The sequence below is a fragment of the Puntigrus tetrazona genome, chromosome 7 (assembly GCF_018831695.1).
Source record: "Puntigrus tetrazona isolate hp1 chromosome 7, ASM1883169v1, whole genome shotgun sequence".
In the NCBI taxonomy this organism is placed as follows: domain Eukaryota; kingdom Metazoa; phylum Chordata; class Actinopteri; order Cypriniformes; family Cyprinidae; genus Puntigrus; species Puntigrus tetrazona.
In genome coordinates, this window is record NC_056705.1 from 25,990,711 (window position 1) to 26,015,775 (window position 25,065).

General features: G+C 40.8%; 1 protein-coding gene across 8 annotated transcripts in view; it reads left to right on the plus strand.

The window, feature by feature from the left end:
* Window positions 1-2,106: 2,106 nt before the first annotated feature.
* The window catches only part of znf536 (zinc finger protein 536), a 170,757-nt gene continuing 147,798 nt past the window's right edge, over window positions 2,107-25,065 (plus strand). For 2 of the 8 annotated variants that reach the window (XM_043245030.1, XM_043245031.1), the window contains exons 1-2: window positions 2,933-3,248; window positions 9,842-9,875. The gene's annotated coding sequence lies outside the window, so the exon portion shown is untranslated. The other 6 variants (XM_043245025.1, XM_043245026.1, XM_043245024.1 and 3 more) reach the window with 6 other exon arrangements.

Here is a 25,065-nt window from a genome sequence, read left to right on the forward strand (position 1 = left end):
ATATATATATATATATATATATATATATATATATATATATATATATATATATATAGTGTATATTTAACTAATTAAGATCAATCTTTTTGAACTAAAGCAAATATATGGACTCTCATATATATGCGCACACACACACACACACACACACACACATACATTATATATATATATATATACACACACACACACACACACACACACACACACACACACACACACACACTAGTGTTTATGTAAATACTGTGCGATATTGTTAAATGCACAAACAAGTAAAGAAACATGAAACCAGAATTTACTTGATTAACTACAAGCATCATCTTGCAAAAAAAAAGAAAAAAAAAACAAGGAAGAAAGAAAGAAATCTGAAAGGATGCCTTGAGTCCTCCCTCCTCTAGTGCACCTGTTGCTCGCGGGCAGCCAGGAGTCACGTGACTCGAGCCGTCAGGATCTTTCGACCTTTTGATTCCTGTTACAAGTTGATATTTGCGGAGACAAAATGATCAATCTCGAATGCTGCCCTTCCAAACACAGCAGACAACGTGACAATTTTACCTCATTCTCTTGCTTTTGCACCAAAATCCATAAAATGGATAGCAGCCAACCCGAACGCATCCGCATTTGTTTGTTAGCGTAAAAGCCACGGAGAAGTAAACAGACAAGAAACACAGACGAGCGATTCGCTTTAACAAGAATACAGCTGCCCCACTTTATCCGCAACAAATGCCTTCAACTTCATTTAACCCCAAGCACTTAGGAATAAACGACAAATAGAGAGCGCGATAAACACACTTGTGTGCGCCGCGGATCTTTGCCCTATATTGTTAGGAAAGTGCATGTTGAAGTCCATATGGCAACTTCCTTTTGACCTGCTTTCCCGTTCTCGTCGTGTATTGTCAGGCCTGTCACCGATAAAGAATCACTTGACTTGCTATAACAAGTTCAAAAGAAACAGAGAATCCATGAAGAATTGAGTAAAGGAACACCCCTACTGCTTTCGCTATCATTCCCATAGAGATAGCGATATTATTGATGGGATGGTTATGCTAATTTCTTTAGAGGCACAACTTTTATTTTGGAATTTGTTCAAAAAGGAATTTCATACACATCAGACTGGAAAATGCGGGCTGAATTCCTGAGCGTTTAAGGGGCAGCATGGGAATCTGATTTTCATAGTGAATAATGAATGCGCTATCTTTTAAAACGTGTGTTTTGTCTGGAAAGAAAATAAAGAGAAGGCGAGCCTTTGCCTCGGGATTTAATAACGATTAATGCTCCTTTGAACACGCTAAATATCACAAACGCACAACTGTGTAGCGAAGCAGAAAGAGAAAGAGGAAAACCTTCCACTTTGCAACTTGTCACAGGGATCACGTTTAGGAGTAAGACGCGTTTTGTCCCGCCTGTGCGTAAATACGCCGTATCATTAGATGTCAGCAGCTCCTAATGCAGAAATCATTCAGAATCAGTCTTATTGATTTGACTTTTTTTTCCCCCCGAATTAAAAAGGTCCTGCTGTAAAATAACTGCGTTATTGTAAATATGCGTACGTGGCTAATATTAATCATTTCTCAAAGATTGCGCCAAATTATGATGCGTGCTGTTGTTATTTTATTTGTTTGTTTGCTTGCTTGTTGATTATTTATATTTTTGGGTGGCACGATATATAGCCAAAAAAAAAAAAAAACTAACTAAAGTTAAGTACTGAAGTTTAAAATTATATCCTCCACCTGCCCCCTCCTTATGATTTACCTGGATACGTGTCAAAATCAATATAATCAATCTAATAACCGATCGATAATCGATCAGTGTCGCGTCCGTGTCCCTTTTCTCCAAAGTCACACGCACTCGCATTCCCACTGGATACTCTTATACTGTTATTATTATTATTATTATTACCAAAGCGCTCCCATAATTACAACATAATCATTATATAATCCCACAACAAAGAGTTTATTGAATCAGTAGCTTTTGTCAGCTGCCGGGACGCTGAACGCACAATCGCGTTATTCCGCGTCTCGTTCCTCGTGTAGAAAAGCGACATCGGCCTGAGCGCTGAAGTTCAGCCCCGAAAAAAGTTTCACGTCCTCACCGAAGTACCTTTTCAGAGGACCTTCTCCCACGTCTCCGAGCGCGTGTCTCGACCGCTGTCTGGACCCTTTTCCTCTTTCTGTGATGAAGAGGGAGGTTGTCGGTTAGGCTGCGCGCCCCGCTGAGTGGCAATTTCATCTCATATTTACAAACTGATAAGCTTTCTCGCGCATTTGTTTTAAATATGCGCTCCTGTGTGACGCGTTAGCATATAAGAGTGCGAAAAAAGCGCTTCCCGTCTTGGCCGGTCTCTGTTTGTGTGCACGCGCTTGTGTGTGTGTGTGTGTGCGCGTGTGTGATTGTGTGCAACATAACCGGCTTATTTACATTAAATACGCCACAAGGTTACAGTGCAGATGAGCGTCATTTTATCACTCATTACTTCTCTCTTATACTGACTGATGCTCGCGCTCTCCGCTCATCTCACTGGACTTTTTCTCGAGGATACAAGACTTCAGATACTTTCCCCGAAAGGTAAGCAGATTTATTTCGCAATTGTAGCTATTTGTAGTGTTTTTCCACGGTGTTCTTTAAACGGCGACAGGCATCAAAGCCAATTACGCCTCGTCTGAATAACGGGGCTGACAATGTGAGTGAGCATAGACAGATTTTAATAAGTGTTTACGGGGAAGTCAAGGTCAATAAGATGATCCGACGGAGTGAATTTCACCTTTGAGTCTCTCCGCGTGGGGAAAATAGACGATCCGAGATGATATTCCGCGCACCGGGGCTGTTTTATCAAGGGTTCAAGCTTTTAGTCCCATCAAATGCCGCAAGACTCTCTCCGCTCTCTGTGAATGGACGACAATGGAGTGTCTTTTTAACGGTACAATGCGTTTCACCGTCCAGATAGGGGGAGTCCGAGCAGACGGATGAGGGGAAATGTCTTGTGATGCTGGCCGATCGCTATCAATGAACGCGTTTATATCGAGAATAAACTCAAAGGCGCTTTTTCGTCACTCGGGATGCGCGAGGAACAGTTGGGAAACGGATTCGCGGGAGGACGATCATAACAGGTCCGAAGCGCGCGCGTGTTCGTGTATCTACTTTAACCCCCTCAGCGGTATAAGAAAACGATCGGCTCAATTATGTGGACATGCTTCATTATTCAATGAAGACAATCTTTCGCAACGCGTCTTGACGTCCGGATGAATTTAAAGGTAAGAAGTGGCTAGAATCAGCAGCGGGCTCGCGGATGGATTTTCGCTCGATTCGCTTTCTAAAAGTCAGCCTGTGCCGACGACGCGTGCGTGTGTTATTATATTTCGCTATTTGCTCGAAACAGACGCAGCATTAATCGCGTAAACCGCTGTCGCGCGAGATGATAAAAAAGGGCTTCACAAGCGAAAGCTTTTTCTGGAAGCCACCGCACGCGCTCGCGCGAACTTACTCGAAAGAAAGAAAAAAATAAAACGTCGTTTTATTTCAGATTTGGCTCTCGCGAGGCTAACTTTATTAATTAAGCGTAAAGACACAAAGCGCTTTATTAGCGTAAGGTGGACAGGAGCTTTCCAGGGATGCGCACCAGATTCGCTCGCGTTGGCCAAGCAGAGATACGGAGCTGTAAGAAAGTTTCCTCAAATCTCTGCTCAAACTTTCTCACTTCAGCCCCGAGGGCTTTGCGTTTAGGATTTCAGCTGAAGTGAACACAGATCGGTTGGAGAATTAGGATCAAAGTTACCCGGTGCATGCCATGTGTCAAAACTTGTGAGATGGAAGAGCCGGTGAGACCTGCCATTTTGTGCTGTGATCGACCTCTTATGAACAGAAGCCTTATGATGGCATTCAACAACTGAGGGCTAAATGTCATATCAGACTTAAAAACCTTTTTATCTGCGGAAGAAAAAAAAAAAAAAACACGCACATCTCCCCTGGAAATGGAGATTTGAACGGCTGTTGCGAGCGTCGTCGCTTGGGGAAATGATGTTTTATGGAGGAAAAAAAAAGAAGGAGAAAGTTGTAAGAATTGGAGATTGGGATAGGAATGCGCGCGGGAGTGCGGGAATAATTGAAGAAAAGATAAAATGTTGTATGTTGGCGTGATTGTGAGCTGCGTTTCGACACTCAGTAAAACCATTCCGCGCATATTTTGCTACTTCACAAATTATAACACTGTCAGGGTCAGAATTATAATATGACACACTGCATCATGCATCCATTGCGCGCACTTCAGGTGCTTAATTCTTTATGAAACGTATTTATAAATCAAGCAAAATTGATTTGCTGTCTCATGCATTCAGGTCTAGGTGCAGATTTCTCCTGTCACTTTATAGGAGATGACCCAAAACTTTTACTTAAGGAAAAGAATATTAAACACACACACACACTCACGCTCACGCATACACATTCAGCTACTTTTAGTTTGTTTGCATCTTTCATTATGTTGAAATGAGATAACTGTTTTTTCCTCAGGTTCATTGTTCATAGAAAGGGACAAATAGCAGGCGGCACAGATGTACCGTCATTGTTTAACGGATATTATGTCTGTAATAGTGTCTGGGCGTAGACATTTTTGTCAGCTCTTTTCATTTTTCTGATTCGAAATGACATTGTGATGTAGTCAAGTCACACATTCTTTTCAGAATCCCACACAATTCATTTGAAAGGCCGGCATTAACATGACCACAAATATAGCCTTGTAAGCTCCTTTATAAATTAAAATAAATAAATCAATAAACAGTATGCTGTATTATTGTGGACAGTGAGAAAGAGAGAAAATCGTCATGCATTACAATTGAGAGGCCATCTGAATTGAGGTGATCGTATTATGTGAAATGTTTGATTTATTTAACAGCAAGCTTTAATTCTATTTAATTATGAACTAATCTAAATTTCTCTGTAGACTACAGTCTTGGTTTGTAATCATTGTTTTTATGCTAAGTAACGTGTGTTGCTTTTTTTATGCTAAATAACGTTTTTTGTTGTTGTCGTTTTTTTTATTACTAATGAGCAAAATAATTAAAAAAAAAACAACTGAGGCACGGGATAGCCACAGACATAGAGGTGTTGATGTTGTTGCAAATATGGCAGAATTATTATTATTTTATTTTATTTTTTCCCCAATTAATTAATTAATTAAAAAAATATTTTTGGTCTTCGCAAACATGTTAGTAGCTGAAAATGTATATCATGCTCACATGGAATTTATCATCTATGAGACAAAATGTTTTTTTTGGGGAGGAAAAATATCAAACTCGTTTAAATGCAGTGAGAGAGAGGGTGTTATGAAGACTCTTGTGAATACACTCTGCCAGTGCAACTGATAGCAGTTCGATGGGGCTAAACAGACCAAGCCAATCCTGTCAAAATGTCTCCTCCCTGGTGTGTATGCTCTCATTTACATATGCGTCTTGCACTCATTCGGCAGGGAAAGTGTGTGTTGTGTGGCAGAACTTGGCAGCGTTCGAGAGCGTTAGCATGTCCCTAGGTCTATGTGCTCGCCGCCGCCGTCACCAGTAACCCCGGTGTGTGGAGGTGCACCTCCCCAGCCTTTGCCACAGCCGAGGGCAGGGCAGTGCCAGCGGGCAAGAGAGATGAGCCTTCTCTCTCTCTCTCTCTCTCTCTCTCTCTCTCTCTCTCTCTCTCTCTCTCTCTCTCTCTGTCTCTCTCTCTCTGTCTCCAGGCCTGTCAGTCTCCAGCTTAGCCGGCTGGATCTGTGCTTGAGCCTTGGAGACTTGATCAAACAGCCATTCCACACTTAAATGCCTCCCCGCTCCTTTTAATTGGAGGAAATTGTCTTCCAGATGCCCGGGCCCTAGCCAGGCAACTCAGGGGGGACAGTATGGCAAGCAAGGCCGTGGCGTTTAGGTATTAATTGATATGTGCTGTGGAGACACCGACCCCGTGCCCCCACCCCGCCATCACCCTCCTTCCCTTCCTCTCCTGCTCTGAAGTCTCAGGCCTTTCCACCTCATGGTGGAAGGATCCCTAAACGCCAGGAGTGTCCCGTTTATTTGTTGGGGGCGTTCACATGATGCTGTTGGATTAACAAATAACGTTAGTGACCTTGATGAGGAAGGCTATGTTAACTCCCGAGAAAATAATCTATCTTTGTTTAATGACATTTTTAAATATTTTACAAGTGCACTCACTTTTTTTTATTGGTGTTGGTGGTTCTATAAAGAACATTTAACATCCACGGAACCTTTTCATCGCACAAAATGTGCTTGATTGTGGAAAAAGTTATTTCCAATTTTTTTTTTTTTTAGATATTCTTCAAGCTGAGAAAAGTGGTTGTTTTAAGGACTACTCAGTGACGTTCTTTATGGTGTTTCTATGGCGCGGATGCCAATGATGAGAACTGATTTGCCCCACAATGCCATATCACAAGAGGAGGGATAACATGCCATTGAATTAAAATGCCACTTAACTTCATTTCTAATTTTAATATTTACTTTCGTTTTATTTTTTGCATCAAAAGTAATATAAGTGAAACTGATTGATAAAAAAATGTAAATTTGATTAAAAATGTTTTCAATGGTAGATTTTAATATAACATTTAAATGAAAAGTTTACTTTTCAGTCAAGTCAGATTTTTGCCCTTCGTCTTAAAAAGTTTGGCATTGCTGTGAAACTCTTCCTGCTGTGAAACTTTTATTCATTTTTTTTTTAAAGTGTGTAGAATTTTTTTCTCAAATGCTATTATCTCCGAACATCCAAATGTTTGGTGTGAAGTTAAGGGTGTGGTCGTGAAGCTATCCCTACAGAATCCAGCCTCTTCTGAAAGTACTTTTAGAAAAAGAGTGCCTCGCATTACTCCTATGCCTGTCCTCTCCAATTGATTAAGCGCATAATTCCCTGTCATTCAATATCCGCCTGTGTACAGCCGAAGACACAGTTCAGCATGTCACTTTACGTAATATAAATGGGAATGTTCGGTTACTGACAGATGTCAACTTTTGTATTTAACAAATAATTATAGTGGAATAAGGACATTTCGTTATGCACATGTCACTTATAAATGAGTGATGATTTCTAAGGCTTTTCGTAGTCGTTCGAAACAGACAGAGAGAGATAGAGGGAGAGGGGGTAGAGGAGTGGAAGTTTTTGAGCGGGCTAATCACAGACGTCAGTCAGTGTGTGATCTAAGAATAAAGAGTGCCCTGACAGATGAGGTGGTGACGGATGATCTTGTCTCCACTGCCTCATGCCAGGGTGCCACCAGAAGGAGCGTCTGTCTGTCTACGGAGCGAGGGAGAGAGAGCGAGAGAGAGAGAGAGAGAGGGTCCTTGCTCTACTCCACCCGGAGGCACTTTCCATGAGGAAAATATATAGATAGACTAATGGCGCTTTGAGGAATATTGAGCACTGGAAGGGAAGCATACGTTACAGTTAAAGTTAGCCCATGCGCAGATGACAGTGCTGAACAGATGTGTGCAGATGTTTCGTATCCTGCAAAGTTTTTTTCCCCCCTTTCTCATAATTCTCTCCTGTGGGAGAGGGGATGGGTGGACGAAAATCAGCCCTCCAACGCCGCACACGTGCTCACACTCTCTCACACGTTTGAGAGAGAGAGAGCGTGTATGGAAAGGCTGTGGGACATGCGGTCGTTATGGAGAGTGTTGAATCGGGCAGGTTTACACAGCCTTGGGAGACACGGTCAGCCTTCGGATACGGCCTTACTCCATTTGCAGATACGGGACACCGATTTATCTGACCACACCCCGATTCTCTCCGTTTCTTACGCCTAGCGTCTTATTTTAAATAATTGAGGTTAAAACTGCCGAGTTAACCCTTTTTATTAAAACAAACTAGCAAACAACTAATTCCTACGTACTATAAGGCACCGTCTGACGTGACAGTTTGCTTTTGAGTCGGTGAGAAGCACAAAATTATAGCCATGTCATCTCAGCAGACAGGGGCTTTGCGCAAACAAGCGACTTCCTGTCAATCACTGGCCGTAAGCACATGCTATTATGTTGTTTTGCATTCTGATCCGAGCTCTTAAAATAGTGGTAAATATTTGCAGCGCCGCACAGGCACCAAAAATAGCGACAGATACCTCCGATGGCTGGGTGGTCCGCCGTTGAAGCGGAGGGCATCTCTGTTACAAGATGTCTCCAGATAATTGGGGGGAGTTTAACAACGCCTACCCTTGAACTGTTTCCAGGTCATGACCCCAACGGGTGCACAACCCGCCACTGAGCGTGAGGGACTGCGGCCCCCTGGAGGGCGGCCTGGTTAAAATGGACGCCACTGAGAAGTAAAGAGGGACCCTGCACCTTTAATTATGATCAAGAGGTTTTCTCCAAAGGACGGAGGCGTAGCAGTTATGTTGCCTCGTAAATCTGCCTCAGATGCAGTATATTGTGTTGAACTATTACGGTACACTATTATACTGCATATTCAACTGGCTCTTCAGGACCTGATTTGCATAATTGGATCTTTAATGAAACTTGCCTTGTGGAACAAAAAAGAAAAAAAAAATGAGAAGAGAGATGAAAAAATACATTATAGTATTATAGGCAAACCCCAGCGTGTATTTGTGGTGGGAAGTTGCACTTGTCTAAAATAAAATATATTTATATATATATATATTTAAATAAATAAATAATAATATTAAAGAGAACATAGTGGAAAAAAAGAGCTTGTTTAAAGGAGCTCATGTGCAGTGAAGTGACTTACGTTATGTACAAGCCGTCACTTACCAGTACGCACACATACATCACTGGCGGGGCTACAAATAGGATGAGAAGTACCTCTGAAAGCTGTACATACTCAGCCAGGTCTCGGGGGTTATTACTACAATAGCTGGATTTCTTTAGCCTGAGGGATTTTAGCTTCTCTGTCGGCACTCATTCCCTCCACTTGTTACTCAGGGAAGATGGGTCCTTTGTAGGGGAGCCCAAGCCGCTCGCATGTCGGAATTCCTTTGCTGCAAATATTTTGACAATTTCCAGACAGAATTTCTCTCTTGCCTCCTCCACTAGGGGTGCTGTATCAAAAGCGCAACGTGTGAGTGTGTGTGTGTGTGTAATTTATTTATTTGTCATCTCTCTAGCTGTGTGTGCATAATCACCGCAACGCTTTTACACAAGTATATTTACGTGTTTCCAGACACTTTATAATCCATAGCATCTGTTTCTTGCTTATTTGCGACTTAGGATTGTTTTTATTGGTTAATTAAAATGCATGTGTCTTTTCTTCCTGTTCTTGAGCAGTTGAAGGTTAAAATGCCGATAGTGACCCTTTCGAACGGACGTGACAGTCGTGTTTAATGAATTGTTATTCGTCCTGTCTTTGAAGGACCTATAATTTAAAAAAGTGAAGGAAAGAGAAACCGAGAGCAAAGGAATACGAAAAAGAGAGCGAAGAGAGGGGGGGAAAAAAAGGAAAAGAGGCGAGCTATTTAGCTGCACTGTAGCAGGAGTGGTTTGTATCCAGGGGGGAAGAGTGTTGTTAATCAGGGAGAGAGGTTAAAAACGGATATTAGCTAAACGATGATGATTTATCATTGGAGGAGGGGGCCGAAAAACACAGAGGTGACTCCACTCCAGAGGCCTGGGAGTGGATCATATGGCTGCGTGGTTCACAGGTGGCTATTAGCGCAACGTTGGAGAGGGGCGGCAAAAGGAGACAGAAAAAGAGGGAGGGAGGGTGCGGGAAAAAAAAAAAAGTAGTGCCACAGCTAGCGGCGAGCTGCCATTTACCCTGTATGTGCAAACGACTCTTTCACTCACTCTCTCTTTTTCCTTCTCCCTCTCTCCCTCTTTTTTTTTTTGTCTCTCCATGCTCTGCACTTGGGAACTTTCAGCTGACAGTGTGTCCCGGTCCTTGGTATCTCACAGGTAGGCTCATGTTATTTTTACTCCCCCTAATTTCCCCTGAATACGACCCTTTTATGTTTTACACGCCGCACACACACACACGGACACACACATGCGATGCGTATGCACACACGCTCGCGCACACACTCACGCAGTCACACTAACACACGGTCAGAGTGCTTGTGCTGTTGATTCTCCCGGTAATGATGTCATTGCGATAGTGGAGGAGAGCAAATGTCTCCTGATTCCTCCATTTAACGGCTGGCTGAATTGGCTGATAATGATAGCATTGGCGTCTCCAGCCTTACAGACAGATCAGACCCTGTGAATTAGCAGCTCCTAACCAGAGAGAGAGAGGGAGAGAGAGGGAGAGAGAGAGAGAGAGAGATGGCATACGGAGGGGAAAGAGGGAAGCTCTGGCACTGGGAAAGAGAGGGAGAGAGAGAGAGAGATGTTGAAAGAGAGAGAGGGTGATGTATTTAACATATCTGTGCTGTGCTCTTGAACAGGCTGTGAGAGATCTGTGTGTGGCAGTGCTGATAACTGCCGCTTGATATCAGTCAGGGACATGACCGCCTGTTTGCAAAGCTCTTTAATGCCTCTGCACGTCTGTCCTGCTACTTTGAACTGAATCATGGTCACATCACGGCCGTATCGTTCGATATCTGACCTTAATATCGGAATTTCTCTCGCAATTAATATACTTTAAACCATTCCAAACAATCGTTATTTTAATGGCGATTTATTTATTTATTTTTAAATGAACGATTGATTTTATAAATACGCCGAGCATCTTTTACTCGTTTTCTCAGTGCTTCATTTTACGGTTTTATATTTCTGAACGTGAATGCATCTTTCACTCAAATGGCTCTTTGCAAATATTTAGAGACTTTAAACACCATGCAACCTAGAACTTTTAAACACCGTATTCCCCTCCTCCAAAAGCTCTAATAGGGTTTTACTGTTTTTCTGGCGATCCTAAAGTAAATAAATAGGTCCAAATGCTAATGAGCGTTCCAGGCTTTGAACACATGCCCCTCTGTGACTGTCAACCACCCCACACTCCTCCAGCCATACCAGCACTGCCACATCTTCAGACCCTCAGTGTCAGTGTCACATTTTTTTTCCCCCCCAGAACAAATATTAAGTATGTAAGTATTTGTATATCTGCTCATTTCTGTCCAAGGTTAAGGCCAAGCCTAATTTCAGAGGGTCAAAGCTAAAAATTAATTTAGGACAATATCACACATTTAATGGAAAACAAACTCTGTTTTACTATTATTATTATTATTAGTGTTGGGCAACAATTAATCGCCAGTAACCACATCCAAAGTTTCTGTGTACATATGTTTGTGTGTACTTTATTATGCACACAGTATATAAAGACACACACATACAGTATATATTTAGAACACATTTACACATATTTATGTATATGTCCATATAATTAATATTATATATAAACATAGCAGATTTTTCTTACATGTTTGTTTGCATTTATATTATATATATATATATATATATATATATATATATATATATATATATATATATATATATATATATACACACACACACACAGTATACACACAAAAACCTTCTTTTTCATTTGAATATTTGTGATTAATCGTTGTTCAGTTGGTCTTTTTTTATACAAAAAGTTAAAACAGACACACAGACCCCCGCCACGCTTCAGTTTAAATGTTTGAATGTCATTGAAATTGATTATTATAAGATCATAAAAGCATCAGTTGTGCATTGCTGTCGCGTTTGTAGTGGAGGGTATAGCATCTTGTGTATAGGAATAATTGCATTGTTTAAATCCTGTAGACATATATACACATACAATCAGCCACCTGGCTGCTTTGTTTGTAGAGGGCTGTCAGTCCTGTGAGAAGCACTTTAAGTAACTCTTGCTGAAGGTGAGAGTTAAACAGTATTTACTTTGGGGAATTTGCCTTTATTTATCTGCATTAATACAGAGGTGAATTTTAAAGGGGCTCTCAGAGAGAATTCCCCCGATGCTCAGCTTACTTTACACACCTTTTAAGTCTTAAGATGTGTTTCTCCCCTCCTGCTGACGCGTACCCATAACACATCTCCCACAATCTTCGCCGATTTTCACAAATCAGCTTCTTTTCCCTCTCCCCCTTTCTTGTCTGTTATTGTTTTTGTTCTCTCGCCTGCTCCCTTTTTTCAGTCTTGATCACGAAGTGTTGTTGTCTGTCTCTTAAGTTGCCCGTTTCATCTCTTTTGTTATGGCGTCTGTGCCAATCGTTGTAATTGGGAGAAAGCTAAGTTAAGTGAGTGAAGGAGAGAGTGTGGGGTAACTTGCCTTGTTACTCTTCCCCACGTTTTTGTAAATAAGGCTGTCAGTATAGATCAGCCTGTGGTAATGCGGACGATCCAATCCACTCCAAACCCACACGACTGGAGGCTGGAAAAAAATGGAAGGCATGCTCAGAAAGGACAGCTTAGAGTTCAGTTACACTTCTGGAAGTTTTTATGCATGACTTCTTTGCGTCAGATCAGCCGCCAGCATCCTTCTTAACTTCCCGAGGTCAAGCGAACGGGTACAAGAGTTACCTCTTGACCTGCTTGTTGTAGGAAAATGCATTTTTGAAGTAAAAAAAAAAAAAACATTACTTAAAGTGTATCACTTTTGTGTCTGGAAAAAAAAAAACCTAATAAAACAAGATGGCATTTTGTTTTCTGCTTGCATTTGAAACCCTGCTGTGTGTTTTCCATAAACGGTGAAAAATAAATTTCCGTGTGCTTTTTTAAATATAAACACGGTATTTATAGTTTGGACTTTTATACATAAATGTGGGTTGGATTTCGCTAAGATGCTTAAGGGTGAATTAATTTCATGACGCTAATCAGAACGTTATGGATATCGGCTGTTTCAGAGCGAGAGCGACTTTCATAACAAGTGGAGCCGGCGATGACGTGATCGGCGCAGAGGAAGGGGCCTGTGGTCTGGTGTTGATCATTAACACTTTTCCTGTATGTGTGGCCCCCTCATCAGGCGGCTAAAAGATCATCTCTGTTTAAATTTGCATGATGATGGTACTGTGACCAGTCATCGTTAGATCAACTAACTAGAGAGGCTTAAGGTTGGGCAGAGAAGATTCATGATCCCCCCCTTCCCCCGATCCTTTCTCTCCCTTTCTCCGTCGTGGGAGGTCCCCTTTAAAGTGCAAACCTCAGCCCCCCTCTCGTCCCGCGTCTCCAGGAATGATGATCCGACGCGATCCTGTTTCGGCGCGCGCCGTTCGTGGAAGCTATGGGAGATTTTCTTCTCGGTTTATATATTTTTCTTTCTCTCTCTCTCTCTCTCTCTCCCCCTCAGTCTCTCTTAGCCCTCACTCAGCCCCGCTGATTGCCGTAGCCTCAGGGCTCTCCGGCGCACACTACATCCCTGTGATTATATTAATGGCCTCCCGCGCTGGGTTTGGAGGCTGAGGACGGCCGGGGTAATGCGGAGTATCGCACGAGGAACGGTTAAGGAGATGGACCTCTGACCGCAGGGGGTCTTGGGATCAAGGCCCAGGTGGGCCACGGCGTAGCTCCACGCTCCCTCTGGGCAGGCCACTTAACTCGCAACGCCTCAGTGAGCGCCCTAACCGCAGCCGTAGCAGAGCGAGAGAAGGAGCGAAAGAGAAATGTGATGTGGGGTTTCTGTGTCTGCTGTGAAAAAGGGAAGTTATGAGTGAGACAGAACAAATCACACCCAGAGGCTTTTGGCTAAAACTCACAAAGCTGGCTAATAATTCTCCTCTGAGAAGTATTGATCTTTATTTGTTATTATGTGACTTCTAGGCACTCTCGCACGTTTATTTGTCTTCATTAGACTTGAACAGCACCTGCAGCATTGTTACTCCAAAATGGAGTGTGTGTATTTGCGTTATTGCATACGAAAATGTTTGTTTGCTCCCGCGCTATGTGTCTGTGTGTTAGCGCCTTTATTCGGGAGGACTTTGTTATTTCTTTCCCTCTAATTTGGGATTTATTGTGAAATTGCCGTGCGTGTACTGAATATATCGCCTACTGATATGTGGAGCGGGATCAGTACGTATCCCAGAGAAGGACTCGTGCGATGGGAGCCGTGGGGGTCCGTCTCCCCTCGACTGGACGTTTGATCAAGGCACACGAGGGGTCTGCCCCGTCCCATGCTCCTCTGTTTCATCCCCTCGCCTTGGCCGCCGGATCCCCGCTTTTTCCACTTTTGTTGTCGTCAGTAATCTCCGAAGTGATCTTAATTATGGAGGCCGGGTCGGGTTCTTTCTCTACCGTCCAAATGCGCTTTTAATCAAACACTGTAGTCAGTTGGTTATGAGCAAGGGGGAGGTACTGCACACCTCCAAGCCTAGGAAGAGAGAGAAATAGCTGGAGAGAAGACAGCATCGTGGGACTGTGTGGAGGAATAGAACAGGTGTTCGAGAGGAGCTGAGAAGCTAAAGGTAAAAGATTGCACCTGGATTCTTGCTTTTGGAGAGGGTGTGTTGCAAAAACTCACTGTAGCACCATTTATGACAAATGCACGGGCTTAACAAAACAAAGATCTATATGTTGAGAGATTCGTTGATCACAGCCGGTAAATGATTAATATGTTGGCAGATATTTGGCCATTTTGAGATCACATCAGCTGATTCGTGTTCCCGCTTGGCCGAATATCAGAAGCGCTAGTTCTCGATGGTGTCAGTTAAAATATACAAATATTATATTCAAAGAAATGTATGCTTTTCTTAAGCAAAGACACATTGAATTCATCAAAAGTTGTCAGGTAAGACATGAGCATTGTTTTTCGTTAAATGTGCTTGAACTTTCAAATGATCAAAGAATCCAAAAAACACGCAAACAAAACAATTAACAAAAATATTAAGCGGCGCAATTATTCAACGTAAATAATAGTTTGTTTTTCTTGCGCAGATCATGAAAGATCATGCGACATCCAAGAAAGTATAGTTAAAAAAAAAAAAAAAAAACCTGCAAAAAAAACTATGAACTTAAAATATAATATTTATTTATGATATGATACTGCTGTTCTTAACTGTATTTTTGATCAAATAAATGCAGCCTTGGGAGCAAGAGACTTAAAAAAATTTAAACATATTACCAACACCAATTTCTCACCATTAGTGTATTAATTTCCATAATATTTAAAACTGTAATAATAATATTAGATATTAACTAGTTATATAGGAAATTAGTTATAACTGTAGAAAGAATAGATAGATAGATAGATAGATAGATAGATAGATAGATAGATAGATAGATAGATAGATAGATAGATAGATATGTTTATTATAAAAATACTGTATATTATATCTATCACAGATATCAAAATTTTATTAATTACTCTGATCTCAAAACTTCTGGCCTAAGGAAAACAGATAAAAAAAAATTGGGAAGAAAGCAGAAAGAGGAACGGGGAGTGAAATGAATCAAGAAAGATGGATTCCATTACACATAAACATGCTTTAAGCACTGATAGGATGATCCATTGGGATTAGTGAGGAAATCCTGATGGACACTGAAAAGGTGACCAGTCGGAGAAAAGCGTTACTACACGCTCCACCGCAGAAGCCACACGCATTCATACAGAAACGCAAACAAACTGGGGTTATCCTAAAGGTCAAAGGGCAGCCCTCTTAACACCAACTCAAAGCTTAGTGTCGACCTGCTTTATAAATCAACGGTGAATAAGTGTGACTGCTTCGCTGGGCCATGTCTGGATCTCAGGTACGCTTTATCAGTTATTTGTGTGGATTGTCTATTCAGACTGTTTTTATCCGATTCTCATTGTCTTGAGTTCCAGATCTGTGTCTATGCACGATGCTGCTTTATATTTTTATTTAATTTTTAAGCAAAGCGTCTCATAAAAAGGCCCATAAGTGCCAATTAACTGGAAGGAAGAGAAATGAAATCTTAAGAAAACAACTGAGAATTCACTTATACTGTCTAGATCCCGCAGACGAATCCTTAAAGCCGAGAGTCGACAGTCACAGAACAAATGAGATTGTGTTCTAGTGCAAGTGTGTGTGCTTTCAACCGGTAACAAAAGCAAGTAAGTTCACACCGGGGCAGATTTGGATAAGAATCAGTAGTGATTTGCAGCAGGGGATCTAGATCTTCTCATTAGGTATGCATGGTGGCATTCCCACATCTTGTCTCTATATTATTAAAAGTAGTTTGCCCATAGGCTGCCTCTGTGCTGAAGGAAGTTGGACAGATGGCCATGTTTTTTTAATAGATCACAACCATATCTAAAGCACGGCAGAGGATGAGAGAAACGGATAGCACTACCTCTCTTTCACTGGCTGCTGGATTCATTCAGGGGGGCAAATGCTCCTCTAGCTATAGCCTTCATGAGTGTAGCGTTTCATTAAATAGACTCTAAAACTAATACAACATTCAGTGACTTCTCGCTGTGGATGACAAGTTAATTTGCTGTTTATGCCTGTGTATGTCACATTATATAGCAGTTACGAAGGTCTTCTGAATGGTGTGTGCGCCGTGAACTGTTTTTAATCTTACAAACCCTCCTTAGCCTTTTTGTGCCTGACTGAAAGTTACTCATAACAGGATGTTTAATGTATCGCAGAGAGAGAGGGAGGGAGAGAGAGAGAGAGAGAGAAAGAGAGCGAAAGAGAGCAAGAGAGGGAGATTATGTCTATGTGGTTGCACTATTTCTTGATGTATACGCCGTGTCAGGCAGCCATTGTCTCCTGGGTAAAGAATGATAGTTCAAATACCTACCATCTCTCCCTTGGTGCTCCAAATGCTCGCCTTTGAAGTTTTTATAATCCATCTGTCATCTTGGAGCGGGGAGGGCACATGTTCTGTACCGCTCAATTATAGAATTTTCTTTTTTTGCCAGCCACATTGAGACAGAAAACGAATATGGACGGTGCAGAGAGAAAGAGGGAGATAAAAACTGCATTTTGCATTCTTCAATTCCTCCCCAGTTAAAGGGATAGTTCAACCCAAAAAGGAAAATTCTTTCATCATTTACTCACCCTCATGCCGTTCCCAACCTGGGTGACTTTCTTGTGTGGAACACAAAAGAAAATATTTTGAAGAATGTCTCTGTGTATACACTACAGTTCAAAAGTTTGGGGTCAGTGAGATGGAAGAAATTAATACTTTTATTCAGCAAGGATGGATTCGGTTTGGGCAGAATTGACAGTGAACTCGATTATGTTGTTTCAAAAGACTTTAAATACTGTAAACGTTGTTCTTTTGAATTTTCCTGTTCATCAAAATCCTTCATCAAACGGATTTCACAATTTCCACACTAACACACAAAATAAAATAAAATAAAATAAAATAAAAGATCAGGCATCACAGTTTGTAGCATAGATAATAATAAATGTTTATTCTGCACCAAATCAGCATATTTGAATGATTTCTGAAGGTTTGTGAAGCAATGACCGCTGAAAATGTAGCTTTCCATCACACAAATATATTACATTTAGTTTTTTTATATTAATAATATTTTACAGTATATGTATTTTTACTGTGTTGTTGATTCATTATTTAAATTCATTGTTGTTTAGCATAAGAGACTTCTTTCAGAAACATAAAAAAAGAATAATAATAATGATAATAATAATTTAAAATAAATAAAATAAAATACTGGTATTATATATATATATATATATTTTTGTCCATACAGTGAGTCAGTGGGGTCAAGTGTTCATTCTTCAAAATGACTTTTAAGTTCTGCACAAGAAAGAATGTCATTAACAACAACATGAGTGTGAATTTTCATTGTTTGGTGAATGGTCCCTTTAACACTGAGTCTTGATTTCTCAGCACATCTTGAACCCAAAGCATTTGCAAACTGTTATACGTGCATTTTAATAGCCGGAAATGTGACCTACTGGTTAACTGTTTTTACTGAATAGTAAATATTGTTTATAGGCTGAATTTGAGCACCCTTTTTAAGAGGCTAAAAATGCAAATAGCCGTTTGATCAATTAATCAGACTTTTTCATTCCATCGAAATATTTGTTTCCTTCATGCGAGAACATGTCAAGAAACAGAATAATAGAGAATAACATGCTTGTGACTGGGATATCCCATGCAGTATGGAGCAGAGAGGCTATTCGACACACATCCTAATGAAGTCTGTCGCAGTGCATGGTGGTAAAATCATTTTTAATTAGAGAATGCGGCACAGGCATGCAGAGGTAAAACGCTATTTGGAGAACACAGGAAAGACTGATACATAAAACGAGAGATAGAGAGAGTCAACAAGAGAAACCGATTCAGTTTCTTAAAGAGCAGGAAGAAAGAAAACAACAGCAGTTCGAAATCAGATATCTGAAGCGTTTTACCTTTAATATTTTCTCTTTACATCACCGTTAGATCTCTTTGAGTCTCGTGTTATCAGAAGTGAATAGCGAAACATGAAGAAGGAAAGAGAAAGATGAAAGATTGTGGTCGGTAACGATAAAAGGAAACTCTACATTCTTTTGTTGTCTTTGAATCATCAATATTTGGGGTATAATTGTTTTGTTGGCGTTATATATCTTCGTTTATGATGGAACAACACGTAGTCCTTTTTTTCTGGCTAAATAAAAGCAGCACCCATCTGCCTCTAGACCGGCTCCAGCCTCCTGCTCATCGCAAAAATAATGCGCGTCCTAATGACTTCCACATATTTGGAAATCTCCCTTTTGAAATTGGTCTTGGCAGATTATTTGCAGGTACTTGAGTTGCATCTGTTTGCAATTTCGCAAATGTGGAAGACTTTAATATGGCACTCTTGCTTTGGAATGATAGGGGCTATTCTAATCCTGGGGTAGCACCGGCTGTCATCACAAAAAGACCTTCGCTTTTCTCTTTTCTTCGCTCGGCGGAAGAAGAGAAGTGAAAGACTCGACGTCCAGGTCAAGGTTAAAGTGATAAGAAGCGCCCAGGTCCGAGTTTGAGTCGATCCCACTGTTTTGGAAAGAGCGAGAGAGTTGTAAAAGAGGGGAAGGGAAGGACATTCAAGCCAGGCTGGAATCATTGTGACTTCAGTTCTTGTTAGTTCTACCATGTGGCAAGCAGCTGACCAGCCTAAGCCATTTGATTCTCTCGCTCCTACTTTTTTTTTTTCTTCTTTCAAATATAAACTCTACTATCTGTTCCACTTTCCCAGCCTGTGCTGTGCCTGTGATTTCTCTCGCTCGGTTTTTGTCTCGCTCTCTTACCCAGCAGATTGCAATTGTATAGGTGGTTACAATTACATTCATTACAGATTTCATCAGCGGTGTTTATTCAGTCTGACGAAAAATGAAAAGGCGAACTTTTAACTCCTTTGTTTTGTTTTTCCCCCCCTCCCGCTCTCTCCTGAATTTTTGGAGAGGTTTTGTTTTATTAGGAGTGAGGGGCAGGCGATGCCAGACAGGGAATTATGTTGAAAGTGTATGCCTTGCAACTTTTCTCCCTGTTGGAAATGTTTATTTGAACAGTAAGCTCATGATTTGAATATTTGTAATCCATGCTTAAATTTACAGGCCAGATGAACTTTTTGGCACAGAATCGCAACCATAAGTAGGATTTTCTCAAAAGCTTTACAAAATTTTAAGCCATTTGCATGGCTTATCTAATTTAGAGGGAGGGGGACGCCTCTCCCTTCTATTATTTTCATACCTCTGAAAAAGAACATTGTTCCACTCTTAATGTATATGCATACCTCTGCCGGCAGTCTATGGTGACCAACGTAAAAAGCACTTAGCGGGAGACAAAGGGGAAAAGGGAGCGAAGGAAAGACGAATACATAAATACATGTGTGCGAGGGGGGGGAGAGGGGAAATGTATGCGGTGGCCGGGGCGCTGGAGTGCTTTTTCACTCTGTTCAATTCAAATGAGTTTACTAGGTATTGACTTCTAGTGCTGGGAGAGGCCACCCATCTCGTAGGCTGGGCGGTCTTCTCTGCGCTGCGCGCTTTCTTAAATGATGCTAATCAGTCCGGCGGGGCCTGGCCTCTGTCCACCATCAGTTTTTCTGTAATTCAGATGTGGTGAGAACCTGAAATTAAACATGTCTGCCTGTGCGCAGTGAATGGAAGTGTTGAGATGTGCGTTTCAGTGTGTGTGTGTGTGTGTGCGGGGTCAAGGAAAACCGAATTAGCAGATAGGGGAAACTGCTAAAGCTCTGGCGTTCTCTTGGTCATGTTGAGGGTGAATGTCAACATGATTTAGCTGCTGCCCCATCTGCTGACTGGCTCCGACTCACGGGCATCGCGGTTTCTTCTTGTTTACGGTCCTTCGGATATGTTTATAAGTTGAATCGTTTATTTGTGGCTGCGTCTATATGTGTGTGTGTGTATGTTGACAGCAGGGCGAACAGCTGACTCGACGGTGTAGCCGTTGCCCTTGTTTCGGCTTGGCTCTCGGTGGTGTGAAAAAGCTCGCTCTTTGAGGGCATTATATAGATTAATGGTTTGGGCCAAGGGCTCCTGGGAGGCCTAGTGTGAAGCCTTGGACTCGACTGGGATGGAAGGGGGAGCGGAGAGACTGGAGCCCCGGCCTGCTGAAAGCAAACACAGGCTTCTGGTCTGGATCTGGAGGGATGGAGTCGGAGCATCATCTGCTCCAAGCTGCTCATTATATCAGCACGACCCTCCTCTCCTCGCCAGCACAGACACTAAACACTCACCGACACGCACACACGCACGCACACTTAGTCACTTGTCAATAACACAGTCCACTCGTATATTTACACATTTGGTACCCGAATTCCGCCAACACGTAAGCATCCTCACACACACGCACGTCACAAACACAGACATATGCATGCCCATTCCAACCTCATAGTAAAAAAAACAACAGTAGCTGTGACGTTATTTCTCACAATTGTCAGATGTAAAGTCACAATTAGTAGATATAAAGTCAAAGAATTATGACTATATCTCTGTCACAATTATTATGTTCCATTTCATAGCTGTGACTTTATTTATCATAAATGTGACTATTTTTTAATAACTGTAAATATACTTCACAAATATACTTCACAATTATACCCATTAAGTTATACCCAATTTCGCGACTTTATTCAGCAAATCACAGTTGTTGCTTTATGTTTCATAATTGACTTAAAATGTTGCTAGTGTAATTATTTCTCATAATTGTGACTTTATATCTAACAGTTTTTTTACGGTCACACTTTATTTTAAGGTCCGGTTCTCGCTATTAACAAACTATTAACTACAACTTTTGCCTCAACAAAGTAATTTACTACATATTAATAGTTAGTACATAAGTTTCGATTTTAGCTTTAATTAGCAATGAAGAATATGGTCATGCAGCTTTATAAGCACTAATACACAACCAATATGTTATTAATAGGCTACTAATAAGCAACTAAATAATAGCGATAATCGGTTCCTATACTAAAGTATATAACATTTTTACTTCATTTCTAGTAATTGTGACTTTATATCTCACAATTGTAGCTATTTCTCATAATTGAGACTTTATTTCTTAAAACGTGTTTACGTTTTATTTTTTACTCTAGTGTAAAAACGAGCTTCTTTATTTTACGTAACCTTTAATTTACCAAGCAATCGCTTCTCTGTCTTCACCTGCTTAGAGAATAGGAGACTCTTCTAATAATATCCAGTCAAGAGTAGGTGTGAGTATTAAATATGTTATATTTATTATGTGTTTTGTAAATTATAATGTATTTATTATTATCATCATCATTATCATTATTATTTTCCTAGAGAAGGTCAAAGCTCTGTCTCCCATGTGTGAGAAATAAGAATGCAATAAATGAGAATCCTATTACACACGCGCACACACACACACACACACACACTCTGCGGGTGAGGGCCAAGGCCTTTTTTTCTCAAGGCCTGGTGGACAAACAACAAGCATGTGTTAATGAAAGGTGAAATAAAACTCCAGAGGACGTAAACAGCACATTAACTCACAACAGGTTCTTTGTTGTCTTGGCGCTGATGGCTGTGTTAAAGACTGATATTTCATAACTTTACTTGTCATAAGGACAATAGCTTAGCTGAGTGTATGTGTGCGTGTGTGTTTTCTCGCAGATTTGAGCACATTCCAGATAAGATTATATTTGCGAGCGTGCGAGCGCACATGCGTAAAGCGGAGAACGAGCGAGAGAAACAAACTAAGAAACTCGGTTTGCTAGAACCCGCGAATGTTCTCCATTTAATGTAAATATGTGCTCTGTTGTCGGACATCTACATCTGGTCTATATGCCGCATACGTGCGTGTCTGGCAGGAGCGTGATTGTATGCGTGTGCCAGACGTGCGTATGTTTGCGTTTGTGTGTGCGCGTTGTTAAAGCGGGGAGCTTAAATAACCTACTTTTGTCTTGACAACAGCATCAGTTGTAGAGGTGCACATATGCAGAAAGCTATTTGGAAAGGCATCCTCTTGCCTGTCAGCTTTTATTATGCGGGAAGGTGTCATGTTTGTAACGAAGCTGAGTGCAGATGGCAGAGTGGAAGAAATGGATCACTAATTTTAACAATGATTAATGAACAGAGATGGAAAATGAATTACGCTCCACTATTGGAGGGAGGAATATTCTCTCTGAAAATGTTAACTTCGGCTGCCAGCCGGAGAGAGAGAGAGAGAGAGAGAGAGAGAGAGAGAGATGGTGATGAAGAGGGGGTGGGAAAGGGGGTCTGTTTTTTCCTCATATCCTTTGTAAAGTCAACACTTCACTGGTTTTGCTATTACTTTTACCATTTTGCCGCTCTGACAGACAGTGTAGTTCCATGATCTGTCTGTTGAGTGTGTGTAAAAATGGTCTTTTAACAGGTAAATATTGTGAATAGGTAACTGAGAGCATTATTTCTTTTAATTCTCCGGAGTCTTGCGTTCATTTACTGGAGACTGTGGCAGGTAGAGCACATGCTCTGACATGTTTTGCGGGCGATCCAAGTTCGAATTTGGCTCCAGATTCCACTTTTCTCTCATTCATTCATTGTGGCTTTTATGCTATCCAATGTTCTTCTACAATTAGGAAAATGCTTGATTCAAAGAGCTGTAAAAGAGCTGTATAGATCCCGAGATGGCAGGTGAAAATCTATGTTAATAATATGTTTAAGCTCTAAGCAGAGCAGTTTGACGAATTTTTTTGCATCCCACAATAAGTTTTAATAAAACAAAACTGTAGGATATCATTGTCAGTCATCAATCATCTGTGCATGATATTATGGAGGAACGTATTTTGGAGAATCTTCTTAAAAATTTCATAAAACAAAACAATATAATAAGCATGCAAACACAGCCCGGCTTCATGGTTTTATCTCAGGTGGGTGTTTTTTTTATTTATTTATTGATTTTTTTATTTATTTTTTAAAAGTTTAGACATAATAGATATATCTGCGGTGTTTTGAATTTAATTAAGCTCCTAATGGGAAATACCTTTAGGAAAAAGAAAGAAAAAAAAAAAAAAGACACAACAACTAGTACTTCTGGAAACAATATGTTTGTGTGTTTGTGTGTGTGTGCGCGCATGTGTGTGTGCTAAAGAGCGCTCAGGTTACCCAGCATATGCTGAGTACTCAGAAAACATACACAATGCCTTTGGTGAACAAGGTAGAGAAAAAGCTCCTGGGATCCAATTTAGAATGTGACTTAAGGCAAGCATGCCTTTGAGTATGTGAATATGTGTGTGTGTGTGACTGTGTATCTGTTTGCAAGTGTGTGTGTGTGTGTGTGTGTGTACACATGTGAGAGAGTGTGTTCGTCTTGGCACTCTATTGAAATACTACAGGGTGATTAGAATTCCCCTCGCAGGCTCTGGGGGTGGCCCGCTTTGAGCCCCACATCTGTGCCCCTGCCCTCTCGCTGCTGCCCTCTCTCTCTATCCCCCTCTCCTTCTCTCTCTGGGAGGCCTGTATTCTCAGGGTTCTGTGCTACTTTAAAGGGAGGTCAGGTTATGTAGTTCACAGAGTTTATGCCGTCCAGATTATTTATTTAGCGCTGAGCAGGAGTCTTTCAAAGCAGGATTGGGTAACGCATGAGACTTTGTGAATTTATGTCACATTTTACCGCTTTGTTTTGTTTTTTGTTTTTTTTTACGTTCTGTACTGGCCTACATGTCTGTTATGGTTACAAAAATCAAAAAGGCCAAATAAATTGAGTCTTTCCGTGCAAGTGTATTTAGCACGTGGGTGCATTTTTTTGAACATGCATTCACTCGTATGGCTTCTTATAGGGAGGAGTCTGCGAAGCTGGATTTAAATAGAAATAAGCGGATCCCTAATCATTTCAGGTTTTGTGGCACATTTCGGTGTGGATGTTTAAGGTGCAGTATCTGTTCTAGAGTAATGTAGGATTTGCAGAGAGGCTAGTTTTGAAGGATGGGGCTGTTAAAAGCTATATTGAATTTGCAGCTTGTGCCTTATCTGAGAAAGGCTCTGTTACTCTTTTCATGGGAAAGGGGCGTTCTTAAAGTTGTAGCAGCCTGTTCAATTTTAAGTGTCTCAGAGAATGGTTGTGAAGTTGTGACACATTAGCAGATATTAATAGATATTCATTTTCCTTATTGGCTGATACATTTGTAGGTTGGGGGTGTATTCGTAAAATTTAAGAAAAAGTAAACATATTTAAATAAAAATATTAACATAAAACAATTATTACAATACATTTTTTAAATATTTGCTATTTTTAATACATTTGTATTTTGGCTTAATTTTTTTAATTAATTATTTTAATAAACATTACATAAATATTAATTTTGTTTCAACATTTAAATTGACTATCTTTTAATTAAATTGTGTGCTATCACGTAAACCACCTTTTTTTGACCTCTGTGTTCTCTAAAATATCGGCCAAAATAAAGCCCACATTTCTTAAAGTTGCATTAAAAAAATGCACGTAGACATCTTTATGTACTTATATCAAACTGAATTTGTGATCACCCACAATTATTTTCACACGCAGAAATTTAGTCTCTTTGCTTTGCTTTGAGGAAAACCAAAAAAAGCATCAATGACACTGATGACAGAGACACAGATGCTGATGATGCGGATGAGGGAAGAAAGGAGGTTTTGTTCTCAGGAAAGTGGCACCTTGGACAGGAATCATATTTTACCCCATCATCAAAGTGGCCTCCTCTCCTGCACCACATACAGAGCTCATGGTCTGTCTCAGGACGTGTCTTTATTGCACCTGAACCAGTGTGGAGCAACATTATAGGCTTCAGTTACACACAACTGATCCAGAG